The sequence below is a fragment of the Camelus bactrianus genome, chromosome 12, assembly GCF_048773025.1.
Source record: "Camelus bactrianus isolate YW-2024 breed Bactrian camel chromosome 12, ASM4877302v1, whole genome shotgun sequence".
In the NCBI taxonomy this organism is placed as follows: domain Eukaryota; kingdom Metazoa; phylum Chordata; class Mammalia; order Artiodactyla; family Camelidae; genus Camelus; species Camelus bactrianus.
Genome location: NC_133550.1, coordinates 23,107,112 through 23,123,726, shown reverse-complemented (window position 1 = coordinate 23,123,726; position 16,615 = coordinate 23,107,112). Strand labels below are relative to the sequence as shown.

The 16,615-nt window shown below is 35.2% G+C and overlaps 1 protein-coding gene across 5 annotated transcripts in view; it reads left to right on the top strand.

Annotated features, from left to right (window-relative positions):
• Window positions 1-16,615, top strand: part of CNTN1 (contactin 1) — a 286,623-nt gene that overhangs the window by 96,457 nt on the left and 173,551 nt on the right. For 2 of the 5 annotated variants that reach the window (XM_045507047.2, XM_010970534.3), the window contains one exon: window positions 5,260-5,358. The exons of the other annotated variants lie outside the window; for them this stretch is intronic. The gene's annotated coding sequence lies outside the window, so the exon portion shown is untranslated. The remainder of the gene's footprint in view (window positions 1-5,259; window positions 5,359-16,615) is intronic. 5 annotated transcript variants of the gene reach the window in all.

Sequence of the window (16,615 nt, the reverse complement as noted above, 5' to 3'; positions counted from 1 at the left end):
CCATGAGTCTATTTTTGGTTTATAAATAGAATTTGTATCATTTTTTTTAGATTCCAAGTGTAAGTGATATCATGTGATATTTCATCACACATTTTTGACCCTGAGTTGGTCCCTTGACTTCCATAGCTTGAACAATTCTGGCCACTCCCAAACCTATGTAGTGAGCGATAGCTTCACTATCCAAGTGTCTACTGGGAGCTCTATAAGTATCCAATTCTTTACCAACTCTTCATCTTTCTTCCTGGTTTATCTCTCCTTTGTTTTATTTAATATTCAGATCTCATTGTCTCGCCATCTTCTCATAATATCCGTGGTTCTTCTTCTTCTGTTTTTTTTTTTTTTGGTTGGGGGGAGAGGAGAAGGACACTGAGTTACCTAAGTCCTAAAAGTCATCCATTATTTCTCTTTATCTCTTAAACTTACTTAGTCCTACTGCTCTAATGTTTAAATATCTATAGAATATTTCCTTGTATTTGTATCCCTGTCTCTGCCTTATTTAGGCCCCCATCACTTCTGGCAGACTACAGTTGAATTCCGTTAAACACATTCTCTTCATCTGGTTACTGCATTCAGTCTATCCTCCAGCCATAAAATATACTCATATTACTCTCTTGGTGATATCTTTAGACACCTCTTTCTCTGAAGAATAGCTTCAAACTTCTTAACAGTGTTAAAAGTGTTGTATACAATCATAATTTTAACAGTTTTTAAAAAGAGCTCTATACTAATTAGATGTGTAATTTTGCCCTATGACCTGACAAAAAAATGTCTATTGTATCCAGAATTCTCAAAAGGTATATACTTCAGTTTATCAGGCATGTTATGTGATGTCCTGTCTCTCTACAAATGAATGCTTTTCTCTTTTCTAGAAATGGCTTTCTTTCAAGCCTTTTCTTCAAGACTAAGCTTTAAGAGAAAATAAATTAATGTTTCTAAAGCCCTTACAGTGTCAGAAACTGTGTTAAGTGACATAAAGAAATTGCATTATTTGAGTTTTCTATTAATAGTGATGTTGATAAAAATCCCCATTTAGAGATCAGAAAATCAAAGAAGGATTTCAACTCTCATCTGGATGACTATGAAAACTTTAATTATTGTACTCTAAGCCATTTATTTAATTCTTGCAAAAAGACAGAGAGATTTTTAACTTAATTTCTACATGATAAAACTCATGCTCATGGAGTATGGGTAGCACGTCCAAGGTCACATACATTTGTAACAGAGCAGGATCCTATGGTGCCTTCCTGAGAGGTCCCTCCCGCCATGTCCTCTACCTGCCTCTTGTTTGTAGAAAAACTGTAGTCTCCCAGGCCTCCCCAGAGTTATAAAAGCCTGCCTCAAGAATTAATGATGGAAAGGATGTGAACATGTAGTTACAAAAGTAGCAGTTGGATAAGGAGAACTGGTAACGATTTGAAGAGTAGATCAGCCACATGGCAGTCACAAGATCTTTAGTTCCTCCCTGAAGTACCAAGGTAACTGTATGATACACATTTTCTGAGTTTTTTAAACAGATACTAAAACCCCCACCAACTACAAGTAGTTAACTACTTGATGACTGTGAGCATATAGCCCCCAGATCTACTGGAGCCTGAGGATTGATAATGTTAACCCATTTGATATGGCCTGTTACCTCATCATCAACCAGGGAATTGTGCATGAGCTGATCGCCTCCCCTCTCCAACTTGCCTTTAAAAATACTTCCTTGGAAGTCATCTGGGAGTTTGGGTTTTTTGAGCATTAGCTGTTCCCTGGCTTTTTGCCTTACAATAAATGCTGCACTTTTCCTTCACCACAACCCAATGTCAGTGGCTTGGCTTTCCTGCACAGGGCAAGTGGACCCAACTTTGGTTCGGTTACAAACTCAGGGAAGCTTGAATTTAATTTCAAACTTATCAAATGTTAAAGCCCATGTTAGTTCCACTTACCACTAAGTTTCTTTAAATATCACTCCTTCCATGAATCATTTCCCAATGCCCCATGAGCAGTTGGTGATGCCAGTACTTCTTCTGCTCCTATGCCTCATATATAACACTTGCCTAACAGCTCCTTAGGATACAGGCACAACATGCTTTAGGAGCGATCTCATTTGCATAACTTAGCATGTCTCAGAGGTGATTAGATTCATCACTCTGCATCTATGCATTTATTTGTTTTCCTCACTAAAGTATGAATACCTTGGGGGCAGGTATCTATACATATTTATTTTCCTAGTGTTTAGCACAATTCCTTTCTTGTAAAAAGTACATAATAAATACTTTTTGATTGAATGAATATGTTATGATTAGGGAACAACTATGTTATAGGTAAGACAGAGTGAGAAAAGAGGAAAGAATGTCTTAAATCTGGGAGAATAAATGCAGCCTGCTCCCACATCCCTTGAGCTCAGAAATATAGAGACTTGGCAAGCTAAATTATTTTCCTAACTCTGCTTGGCATTATGTATTCTTATAATGGATATAAATTATGCATTTTTTCAAATGACAGTAGTCAGTCAGACTAGGTATATATCTTAAAAGATATTGCAAATTTAGCAGACAAAAATATTTTGATTTATTCACAAATGATAATTCATTTTATTGACTCTGTAGTACATTACAGAGTTTACTCCATATTTTACATGCATTATAAATTCAAAATGTTGGAAAGCCTCTACATCTACAAAGAGATCAAATTCATCTAACGTAGGCATCTCTGTTTTCCATCCATTTGATTGGGTTTTTGTTTGGTTTGGGGGGGTGGTAATTAGGTTTATTTATTTTCAATGGAGGTACTGGGGATTGAACCCAGGACTTCATGCATACTAGGCAAGCACTCTGCCACTCAGCTATGCCCTCCCCTCCCCATCCACTTGAAAAGGTTGGTTAAGTGTGTTTATCAGGCATAAGCAGACTTTTGGAAAGAGGAAATTAGTTTTTATAACAATCTCAGGCTTTATCTTATCTGGAAATACAATTGATTACTTTTGCCCAGGAGTTTCCATTCGACGTTTACCTGCTGACCCTACGCTGATTTCTCAGGGACTTACTATCTCCATAGCTTTTTTCATGCCACGTACTCTTTGCTGCTGACGTCTGATCTGGGTCTGTTCTGGGTTGGTAAGCTATTTGAGTGTGTGTGTGTTTCTCATCTCTCCTCCCATCTTTAAAACAATTGAATCTGAAAATTCACCCAGTAGATGAACAACTGCCTTCGTCATTTTAGACTTAAGTCTTGGGTATTTGTATACTGATTGTATCTCACTCACCACGGAAGGAGAGAAGGACTAAGATAATGCTCTTCCTATCCATCTGGTTAAGCACTATTGAATCATGCCGTTTTAGAGAACTTAAATTTCTAATGCTTACGTTTGTATTTATTTTTGATTTTGTCAGCAATTTGTATCTCGACAAGTTTACTTGACTATATAACCTATATATATGTATAAACATTCAAATAGAATCTGGCTTGGGCTGAACAAAACATTATGGAATATGGGAGATATACATAGTAATTGGATAGTTGATTTCACAGATTGCCATTAGGATATTTTAGCATAATTTCTTTATCAGCTAGGTACATTCATTTTCTCTGTGACTTAACAGGGATTATGCTCTTGCATGCACTTGGAAGGAAGAGAAATCTCCTTGAACATCCCTGAGCTCCATCTCTATTGTCCTCAACAGTCCTAGTACCCTTGCTCACTGATATCAATTGTTACTGCTTTATTGACTGAAATCACTGGGATCATGCCTCCTTCAAGAGTGAATTGCTCCCTGCAGTGTAATCATCAGATGGGAAACCTTGGTTATACTCTGAGAATTATTCTCTATTCTGGCCCTGAGCCATGAACTTGAAGGTATCACTCTGGTCCTACAAATGGTCAGGTGTAATGACATAGAAATATGATATTTGTGTGTATGTGTGTGATACCTGTGTGAATATAAAAGAAGGCTGTAGAAAGACGTGGCATTAGGCTTAATGAATGATCTTAATAACATCGTATTCAGTCATCTTTGGTGGATAAATAAAGCTTAATTAGTTTTTACAGTGAAGATACTTCGGGAAATAGGCAAATATTTCTTGTATATAAATGCACTTGCTATTTGACACGAATTTCCCATTACGGTATTTTTTTGCTAATGCTAGCATGATATTTTTAAAATGCTACCTGTGTTTCCCCTTGATGAATATTAGCATAATAAAATGCACATTTTGTTTTAAAGCTTGCTTTTTTGAGGCAATGGAAAAAGACTAGTAGAAATCATGGCGTGATCTTAGGAGCTTAAATTCTAAGAGAAAGGGCTCTCAGAACTACTGACACACCCAGAATACAGGTGCTAATGGTCCAAAATAGTTAACAGTGCTGAACACATGTACCTAATATGATAATTTTTTAAAAAAGAAACCTCTTCCATATTATTGAAATTAAAAATTAATTATTTTTAAGTTAAAGTCTTCTAAGAAAGGTTACTCAGATGAGCCCAGATGAAACTCTATGATTTATAGCCCTACATCATTCTTTCGGTTTCTTTCTTTCTTTTTTTCCTTAATTTTCAATTTAGGCCTGTTGATTTTCCAGAAATGATAGGCAAAAAAAAAAAAAAATCAACTCTGTACATCTCACTTATAATATAAAATATTCAGCCTACACCTGCAGAAAGTATGTCTTTTGAATAAAAGGAAACAGATGCTGTGGTGTTTATGCGGTAGAGTCCGGTTTAAACATTTTGCAGTATGCAAATGTCATCTCGGCTATGTGAGTGTTTTACCCGAGTAGATGCTGCAGGGTTGGAGGCTTCTGCCTGTGATTCGGGTTGTAATTTTGTGTGTGTGTGTGGAAATAAACCAATCGCGGAGCTCCAGTTGTCTTAGCGATGAGGTGATCAATAGCCCATTACTGGATAGAACGGCGGCTACAGGAAGTGCATTGAAGATTTTAATGCATGAATTATGCATGCGGTGCTCATTCTTTAGTCTCGGAACAGAAATGACAGGGTTTGTGAAGTCGCCTCAGAGAGTTTCTTGCATTTCGTGACTGCAGTGAAATGCTTAATATTTTCAGGCATAGAAGCAGCATTGACTCCAGCCAGCTGAATTTGGATGTAAAGCCCCCAGCTCCCAGCACAGAATGCTTTATTTGAAAGTATTGCTAGGTGGAGAGCCAGCTTTTCTGTCATCTAACCTGCTCTCTCCAGAAGGTTGGCTGAAGGATGGGAGCGGCTGTGCCTGCCTCTGAGGGCACAGCTTGAAGTCCTTTTAACTTGCTTTCTGCTGCAGGAGGGAGGCGTACCGTGGTGTAACTGTCGCTGCATTCATTCAAATGGACAATTTGCAATAAATACTGTACCCAGAACGACAGATAATTCAACATACGCGGTAAGTCCGAGGTTTTTCTCTAGGTTAGGTAATGGCAAGCGAGAATGTGCTGAATTAAAATACAGGCGATGCGGTATTAGTAAGGTTGACTCACATCTCAGGATTGCGATGCGGTGGCAAGGTTCTCAATTGTCATGTTAATTGAAAGCTGACTTTATTTTATTTTATTTTTTTACAGTATTATGCCATAGTGTATTTTGTTTTCCCCGCAAAAGCTTTTCAAGAATCTAACAGAGCTTAGATATGTGTGTATCTTGGAGAGACAGCAACCTGCAAATTGGGGAGGGGCAGCACTGAGAGTGAGATGAATCAAAATAAAAAATTACCTCCTGTGGAGAAGTTTTAGCAGGGCTGTGGTATTCCTTTGGCTCAGATTATTTCCTTAATGTCATCATTTTCAAAGTATGGTAAAAAAAAAAAATGTTGGTAAACACCCAAAACACCGTTTCCCCAGAAGAAGAGGAAAGCACTGAGGTACTCAAACTCAAATACCGTGTTGCATACAAATGAAACAGAGGAAATTAAAATAATTTGGACTAGCATGTCCTTGAAGGAAGACCTTGCTGTCAGAAGCAAAACAGTTTGGCTCCTACCTGTAGTGGTTTGTTTTTTTCCCGCCTGTCCAAAATGCAAAAAGAATGCGTAGATGACATATTTTGAAATTTACCACCCCCCAAAAAAGTTTTATTCGTTCCTGTTCTTTTAAAAATTAAGCTTATACAATTGTAGAATCCACTATATAGAAGCCAAATAAAATTTACAAAAACCCTGAGAAACTGAAAAATGTAGTTCTGTATACCATTATATTTGCCAGTCTTTGTGAATTAAAGCTGCTTGTTTAAATATCATGACAAATTAATTAATAAGCATGCAAAAAAATGTGCAGTATGATGTGAATTCCTGAGCCTTTCTTTAGGGTGGGGAAATAGCATTAACAAAACATTCAGTAAGGAACTCTAGATATAGTAAAAAATTTTAAGAATGTTTTTCAACAGTAAATTTATACAATTAGCATACATATATACACATATGTATATGTATGCACACAAATATACAATATATTTTATAAAGCATAATACATGCAATATAACAAGTATATCATATAAAGCAGATAATGTATTACATAATATTATCTACTGTCTCAAGTGTTTGATGCTTTTTTTTAATGTGTTTGCTAAATTATCAAGAACCAGAAATAGATAAGGGCAAGTCGTTTTTGTAAAAGAAGGAATATTTACTAAAAAAGAAAAAGAGAAAAGGAAATATAGAGCAATGATACTAAGAGGGCAGGAGAAATACCTTCCAAGCATTTCACAGTGCATTTCAGTTCTGCTGGGGTGTTACTCTGTTACTCAGCGTTCCTGTCTACTGTCTGGTGGTGGGGTGGCAGTGCACTCCCAGCACTGGAGAATGTGTTTAAATCTTCCAGGCTGATCTAGGTTAGGTACGTGAAGACACACATGGAGAGAAGTAACTGCCTGTACTTCTTAGAGGTCTCCTGATGCTGAGTCATGGTGTTCTATTCTGCTTACATGCCTCCTGGCTGAGGTGGCTCCTTCACCACTAATAAAATAGAATCTAAAGGCAAATGAGAAAAAAAAAATGGAGGGGTCAGAAACTTAAACGTATTTATTGCCTAATGACATACTAAATTCTGAATAATGAATATAATGGCAGTGCTACTCGTTGGATCTGGCTGAGGTGACATTCGTAGAAAAGCAAGGTAACACAATCATAGCAGTAAAATTAATGGACCAACATGGGGAGACTGTACAAAGGGGTCCATGTAGCACTGAACTTGTTCTTATCTGAGCCTCTCTGTCATTTTTCTAGTCTCAACCCAGGCCATTAATCAATCTCATTGAGAATATTTGATGGTCAGATAAAGAGTATTTCCCACGTCGTGTGAGGAAAATCTGGAATGAGATGCGCTCAGTTCCCAGTTCCCACGTTAGTTTAATTAATTCTTCTAGGTTATCAATTGGGAGAAACTGACAAGAGATGAATATCAACCAGAATATGTGAAGTGAAACACCAAAATGAGTTTAGAAAATGATTACTATGGCAAAGTATAATAACCACATTAAGTTGAGTTGGAAAGAAGACTAAAGATATCAGAAGGAAACAATAAAAAGGAAAGAAGGGAAATGACATGTAAAACCCCTAGAGTAGTGAAATATCAAAGATGAGGTTTTTGAAAGAAAAATGTATTTAATTCATAGTTGATATATATTATTAATGCCTCAAAATCATTTTATAAGAATTCTGAGATATTTTGACTCACTAATGTAAGGTTTTGTCATTTATTAAATATGAATTTTAAAGGTGACTTAGTAGAATGAGAAATCAGTTGAGAAGAATGTTTTAAAATGGTAAGCAGTCAACTTTCTTATGGGGAATAAATACTTATATTAATAAGGGATGTTTGCATATATATTACAATAAGTCTAAGAAGAAAACTGTCTCTCTGTCTATACTATATTCAACATTAACCATAAACTAAGATGGTAGAAATTTACAACATTTCTGGAAGATTAGAAAAATAAAAGATGAGTGATGATATGCCCATTTTCCCAACTTCAAACACATGTACAAGTTGAGTAAATCTAAGTTTATATTTGTATGACAAGGTAATTCCCCATAGGATTCTTTGGTAATTAGTCCTGATGACTTAAAAGCTTTGTCAAATACATAAAAAAAACTTTTTCAAGTATGAATTTATAACAAAGAGTGATACCAAGAGATTTCATCTTCTTTTCTCACCCATTGGAGAAAATGATAAAATCAGTTCCTCAAATATTTTCCCTAAGAATTCGTTTATGGAGCATTTTCCTTTCATATATGCTGTTAGGAGTTGACTTTGAGGGATGTGTCATTTTAAGATAGCTTCATGCATGTTGCACCAAGTTATTCCCTCTGATTATAAATATACATTTTACCGCCTTCTTTCTTTCTTCCTAATCACTTTAATCTTACAGGACAACTCAGTGCAATGAAGAAGCATTTATTAAGGATCTTCTTGAGGGCTTTTGCTAGGTACTTTCTGTAGATGCAGAAAAAGATGAAGGGCTATGCTTTTTTTGATAGAACCAGTAACTCAAATGCAGGAAAAAACTACAACACAGCATCAGGCAAAATATTTGGTTTGAAGTTTTTTTTTTAGTGTCACAGGAAAAATGAGGAACCATGCTGAACATTTTTAAATGGAGTCCAGGTGAAGAATATGTATAAAGAGATGGGAGCAAAAATTAATACTATATATTCTAGTGTCAGGACTGAAATAGAGGAGTTGGATAGATGTAGTTGAGAATAAACAAATGGGAGCAGGTTATTAAGACCTTAGCCACCACAATAACATGGGCACTCACAGACATTGTTTAATCACACTACAGGCATTTAATGCTAAAGACATTTTTAACCCTGAATCTGATGAATACTCAACACTACTTTTTAATGACTGTTAATCCTGAATTTAATATTATATTAACCATACCTTTTATTTTCTGTATTCTAATGCTTTGCCTTGCCGACCTTGGAGGGACTGCCCCTCCAAGTGAGCCAGTCACTGGAGTTAGTAGGTTACTTGCCTGCCCTTAAGTGCCATTTTCAAATGCAAACCAATCATCCAAAGCCTTGCCTTCAGCATTCTTCATTACAGTTCTTACACTGAGCCACTTTCTTCCTGCCCTAATCACCCTGGAGACAAGTACCAGACAACTAGGTACACTCCAAAGCCCCAGAGCTCCCTGAAATAATTCAGACTAGCCAATCCTAAATCCATTTTTATCTTGCCTCCTTCCTGAGAAAAACCACAGTAAAAGATCTTGCCCGCAGTTGCCCTTCCGCCTCTGCTTCCTGACCAGTCCCCAACTCCCATGATTCCACGTGTACCCCTAGGCATGTGCCCCCTTCTCTTGGGAACTGTGAGTGTAACAAGCTATATTTTCAATGATAGTCATAGTCATCACCATATCTGTTGGTTTTTACCATACATAAATAATAATGAAACATATTAAAACAAACATGAAAAACTTTTCAACGTCTTCTTTAACATTAATTAACATCAGTAGAAATATTACATTCCTCGTATTTAAAATCAATCAAGTCTTGTTTTTTTAAATCATTACCTTTATATTAAACTGCTACGTTATTTTGAATTTAAGGGTAGTTTCTAAGTGAACCTCCTGTAAACATAAGCTTAATTCTTTTCTGAGTTGTGGTTGTTGGAGGGAGGATGTGTACTCTGGAAATGGGAGTGAGCAATCAGTTTTCAGTCTCATGACAAGGGACGTAGGTCTAAAGTTTTAAATATTTTCCCGAGTCTGCTTTAACTTGTAGTATGTTATATCTGCTACATGAAAATAAACCTCTACCTCATCAAACAACTAAATCAATGTCAAGGGAAAAATGCTACCTTCCACTCCTTAAGTATCGAATTCTGAAACTGTAATTGTCAAAAGCTAGTGTTGTTTACATAGCATCTTTGATACCCAGTAGGCGAGTATAACGCACATCCTCAGTAAAAAATATTTCTGCTACATTAAGCCTAAAAAAAATGGAATTGAAACTGTCTTGAGAATGTGGTGTTCAGGAAAAGGTTGTCGGTAATCGGTGAATGCAAAACTTTGGGACAGTGAACTGAACACACTTAACCACAAGATTAACAAGAATTGAGCCACATGGAAGTAGTGCGCTGAAGAATGTATATCAAGACATCAGTGATCTCTTTTAGTGATGCCCTCTGTTCTTTCAGCGCATTATCATTGAAAGAAGCTGAGACCAGTAGATGACTTTAAAGGGTAGAAGAATTAAAATATTAAATGTTTCATGTTTGAATGTTTGGGCTTTTAACTTCCCTTTCTATTCCAAGACTGTATGATGATAAGTAATTATTGCAATCCCAACAGTCCTTTAAGAGAGAAACTTTCGATCAAGAAGCTCAAGCAGAAAATTGGAGACAATTTAGATTGGGAACAGGTTAGAGAAGTTACTAGTCATGCTAGCAGATGGAAGGGCAGCAAGGTAGGTGGCTGGGAGGGAATCTGGAGGCGGAGCTGTGCCAGAAAGAACATAGGAATTTAAACAGATGGAAGATGACATATTAGTTGGCAACATGAGAAGCAGGGTGACAAACAGGAGAAATCTGTTGAAGTACTGGGTGAGCAGGCAGCCAAGAGGTGAACTGTATGGACTGGTAATAAACTAAATAGGTCCATACGAGGGCACCCAAGTTCCAGCATATATAGATAAGAAAACAGCTACAGTTTTTCCCTTTACTTGAACTTAGGAAATGACTTTTATTATACATTTTTAAAGGGCTTTAGAAGTCATGATGAATAATGATCTATGGAGGGAAAATATTAGTAGAAGATTCAGAGATGCTTACTACTGAGGAAATTTATTCTGTGAAATTATTATGAGCATAAAATTTATTTATTGTTTCCTCGTTTTGTGCTTCCTATAATGTGAGTTTTGGCCCTGGCTTGGTTAAATATGAGGATTTGGCTGGAAAATAATATTGAGAGGTAATACAAGTAGAGAATAAGAACTTAAACTCCCACCGGAAAGAATTTTTCAGACTGTGGAAAATCTGAATATAATCTTACCTTATAGAAAAAATTCCTTATGTCGTCCTTGTCTGTTAAAAGCGGTATTAGCTGTGTCTCAGTGAACATAAAGATGATTACAAGTCATTTGGTCTCTTTTCTGTTTTCAGATTTATCTATCCTTAAATCACTATATCTTTAGACAATTATTCACGCTTACAAACACTTAGTAAAATTATGTAACATAGTTTAAGTACTTTAAAAATTCTAATTGTCATTACAGATTCATATAAAAGTGCCATACATGGTAATATTTGTATGAGAATATTGGCTTTAATGCTATCTATTTTGATTGATCTCCAGATAGATAAATGGGTTCTAAGTGGAAGAGGCACTTCCATTTGCCATGTATATAAACTTAGAATTAATGCCACTCTTTCCTTTGTCCTCCAGTCTAACCTATGAACTTATTTTTCTGATACATCAACCATATTTCTCAGGCCAGTCTTTTGCTATCTCTTTTACTAGCCAAAACCCTTATGCCACTGTGCCTGAAACTTGTTTATATGTTTATTGCCAGCATGATCGTTTCTAAAATTTCGGCATTTCAGTTAATCACACACAGAAGCAACGGTCATGGATCAAGTGTTATCTGGACTGCATGACTATTCTTATCACGTGATACATTTTGCCATCTTAATCCTTTGAATTAAACTTTTGAGCACAAGGCTGGTAGCAGTATCTTCCCAAGCTCCAAGTGCCCACGTTTTATGTGTATGTGTGTGTGTGTGTACACGCACCCAATTCTCTTGAACTGAGGAACCATATTTGGTAAGTCTTGCTCATGTGATAACCATGGTGTCAGATTTTGGGGTTACAGAATGAATAAAAACACGGAACTGTCCATTAAAGAGCTTATATTCAGATGGAATAAGTAGATTTATATATACTAGATACTAGGGTACAATTCAACTGGTGGAATGATGTTATGTTAATATGTAGTAGATATGTATGTATACTAGCCTTCATAATTGTGAATCTGTTGAGGTCAGGGAACACACTAATTTATTAATTCAGCAAATGCTTATTAAGCTTTTTCTGTGTACAATGGCTATGCAAAGGAAACTGTATTCCCTGTTGCCATGGACAAAACAGTCTGTTACAAAATCAGAAAAGATAACAGAAAGTTCACTGGACAAAGATAGAACTTGTAAAGCTATAAGCAGGTATGATAACTGCATATAAATTGGGCTTAAGCCAGAATTAGGGGAGGGAAGGATAACTTTCTAGATGAGGCAAGCAAAGGATATTTACAGTAGTTTTAAAATATTTATATAATGGTTTGTTCAGCGTAGCTATAAAATAAATGGTGTTGACTGGAAACTTCAGAGGTTCACACTCAAAAGAGACAGGTGGTTAATAAACACGAATTGAAAGGAAAGAAGAAACAAACTATGTGTTTTGTGCTATCATGCTTAAATGCATAGTCTCATTTAATCCTCTCTAGCAGATTATGAAACCCTCACTTTAAAAACAGGAAAACTGAGAGATGGAGGTTATACTGTTACTGAAACTCTAGGTTCAGGATTAAGAGGTTGAAGTTTCTCTTCTATAGCCCCATAATTTTACATTTTCTTGGGACTTTGGAGGACTCTTCAAATGTCAATGCATGTATATATAAACAGTGACATTTTGGGCCCCTGTGTTCCCAGGTTTGTTCATCTTTCTTTCATTTTAACTAAAATGAACCTAATGGAGGCAGTACAAAATTACAAATTAAGTTTTATTGTGATTTACTAGAAGAAAGTCAAGCTTAATTTGAAAAATAAACCATCCATAAACATAATCTATGTTCAAAATGGTCACTGCTCAAGTATGAAAAACTTGACTAATAAAGAACAAAATGCCATTTGAGGAAATACATAAATTTTACAGGATGTCCAATACATGTACCTAGCTTAAATACCACTGAGTAGTCTGATGAATAATGTTTTTAGTAAATTCATATAAATTAGTTCCTCCAAAATATGAATTAGTGATGAGTGATTTTTAAATTCTTCTTTCAGAGCCTTTTTCTCCTTCAGCAGAAAAAATAAGATTTACCAAGGGAGCCTTCTGTATATGATTAAAGAATAGAAAGGGCACTGCATTTCCAGTGTCTAGTACAGAGCCATGAACATAGTAGATGCTCAATAATTGTGTGTTGAATGAGTGTTCACATGACTTAATGCTACCACATTTTATGAATTCTAAGACACTGTTGTTTAAGTCACACTCTCAAATGAATAGACTTTGAGGAGAACATTCATTATGTGAATTGTCCATATCAAATGCAAGATGAATAGATTTTTTTTTTCAATGACAAAAATCTATCTTAAACTAGCTTCAGCAAGAGGGGGGGTTTATTGGAAGGATACAGTATAATGTGACTGAAGGCTGTACAAGCAAATGTTGGGAAGGATAGGGTGGTGTTTAGCTAGACCTAAAGTACCCCTGAGCCTGGAGACCTGAATGGCATGTCAAAAATATCAACTTTTCTATGTGTGTGGTTTTCAATCTTAGTGAAGATCAACCTGGCTATGAGACTTAGGGAACGTGCCTGACTAACAAGATTTAGATATCTCTTTGTTTGCAGCCCCCTCTCTCCCACCTCCACCTCTCAGTGAGTGTATTTTGTGATCGTTTTTACAAGGATTTTGTTGTAAATGGCAAGTTCAGGTGACTGGAGTGAACATAGTGTTGTTTTTTTTCTAACCTTATCAATTAGAAAATTGATGTAAAAACATTTGGTGATTTAAAGCTTGAACAAATATTCTGTCCAGCAAAAATATGTGGGTGCTTTAATGACAAAGAAATTATGTCTTATGTAGAAGTCATGTCAATAGCAGGGATGAAAATAATAAAACTATTTTAAATCATATTCAACATTTTCAGACTCCATGGGAATAAGAGTTCTGCTTAGGTCCATATCCCCAGCATTTAGCACATTACCTGATACATTGTGAACAGTTGGTAAATATTTGTCACTAACAGAGTGATAATAAGGTCTTCTTGACTCATAAAATTAATTCATTATAGTAAATTGGATTACAATGAGGAAGTAGAAATGTTAAGAAGGTATTTATTTTAAAATTTTGGGGGGGTAGGTAATTAGGTTTATTTAATTATTTTTTAAATGGAGGTACTGAGGATTGAGCATACACCTTACCACTGAGCTAAATCCCCACCCCGCCACACACACAAAAAAGTAATGAAAATACCAGTGAGGATATTCCATGTTGTGACCTCTCTACAGCTAAATGACAAATTGTATAAAACAATATATTTAGAAATAAGTGACCTGTAAGATAAGCAGAGATCCAAGCCAAAAAGATTGTGTCATGTTGAGCCTGGGTTTGTATCATGTTGTTAAAGATGACTTGAAATTGTACATTGTTTCTTTAGAACTTACTCAAGATGTTAAATACATAGAAAATTCCTGAGGGGAGTTGAACTAAGCAGAAACAAAACAAAGATCTTGAGAGAAGTAGTTGTTTGTGCCAGAATGCTCAGCTAGAAGAGAGAAAACATAGCCAAATGTTTACACAGATATATTTGGATGAGACCTTTGCAGAAGAGCATGAATGCCAAATATTGTTGACTTTTTAATAAATTACATATTTTAATCATTTTTGTAGAAAAGAAGAAAGTTCTGTGGCACAGTAATTATTCTGAAGTTACTAAATGCAAAAAATAAGGAAAAAATCTAATTATTTTGTTTTTTATTGCAGTAGAATATAGCCCTCATTTATGGAAATGTTAACGCCTTGAGGTGAAGCCTTCCTTTCATTTAAATTGAGCTTAAATAGATGCTTCATGCAGTAATAAAGAAAATATTTTTGGTAATTTAAGAGATAGATTATTTAGAATTTGTCTGTCTAGTCTCTTATCGAGAATAAAACGACATTTTAGAATTGGAAGGTGTCATATAAAATTGTGACTAATCCTTAATTTTTGCATGTGAAAACTGAATTTCTAATGATCGAGCTTTACAATTTGAAGACCTTCTATTTAGACATACCTCCATAGAGAAAAATAAGTTTCAAAGGACAAGTGGTGAAAAATTCAATAATTACATAAAAATTGCCCTAATTTTTTCCTTTAATTGTAGACTTCTCAATTCAGACGTAATGTTCTTCATGTAATTAATTTCTTAGTTTAAGAAAAAAATGTTTCTTAATGAACCACCTTTGCTCCTCTAAATTGTCTCTCAGGAACCATTCTTAAGAAAAAAAAGAAGATTTCAATGAAAGGAAATTATTTCTCTGTGATTCAAAACACATAGAATTGTTAGCTCTTAACTGCAGAACTAAAATTTTGGAAGAAATCATTTATGAGCACTGATTAGGAAATGGTCACCCACTGAGACATGCTCAGTATCAATATAAACTTAATTCTTTAAAAGAGCTAGTCATGTGTCAGTCAGTGTGCTGAAAATAGTGCTTTGATTATATTACCAAAGCAGAATTTTCAGTAGCTTATAATTTAGAAGGAAAGAGAAGTAAATGTGTTAAAGTTGGAATGGAGGCCATTTCTCATGTGGAAGGTTGATGAGGATTAAATTAGCCCAGCCAAGTGCAGATATGCAATAGATACTAAACACAGAAAGACAACGACGATCATATTGCTTAGCAATTGGTAAAATAAGGAGAATGAAGCACACAAATTTGTTAATTACCAGTGAGTGTTAGAACCTGTTTCACAGCAAAATAGCTGTTTACTGTGTTTTGTTGACAGAGTAAAGCATAATTTAAAGAGGGAAATGGGTACACCAACATTTATTCATTTTGTACTTTGTGCTAGGCACTGTGATAAGTGTTTTGCATATTGATTTAAATGTCATCACTGGAGTAACAGTAAGTATTTTTAAAATTTGTTAATAAAACCCAGTATTTTAATTTTGTATGGGAAATGATATTTTTTGGTCATGTATGTCAAATATAGGTGATTAGTTATTTAAAAATAATTTAGTAATAAGTCTTTATAGACCAATACATAATTGCAGATGAGACAAATTACAAAGAAATGTAGTAACCTATTTATTTATTATTTTGTTAAGAATGGAGTGATTAAGTTTGAGCTATAAAGAAATCAAAAATGTGTATAAGTAGAATGGAAATTAAATATTCCACATAGGCAGTAAAAATTATTATACACAGACTGAGTTAACTAGGAAAACTGAATCATGTGGTGATTTTAGAGCTTGATGAATTCAGCAAACAAGTCAATGGAAAAGATCCAGTTAGTAGGTAATAAGAGAGATTACTTTAGCAATGGCACTGTAGTGGAAGTTAGAAATACAGTAAATTCATGTGGACTATTGATAATTGACATAAGAAAGAATAGAGCAAATCTACCAGTAATTGAAAAAAAAAGATAAGGATTGGAGGTGAGAGTATTGACAACTCAAATGCTTACATAAAGTTTCCTACAGACTTAAGTATTTCCTTCCTTTCTTCCTACACGTCACCACCCCATAGAGCAGTTTTTCATTTTCAGTATCTCTAACAAAGCCATTCACATGTTTTCTTTTTTTGTTTTTTACATGCATATTTCAGAGTAGAAACTGAATTCACTGATGGTTACTCCTTCTTTCAATCTCTGTCACTTTCAAACATTGCACAACCTTTTTTTGCCAACTAAAAAATGTGGACTAAAAATTATTTGAATTT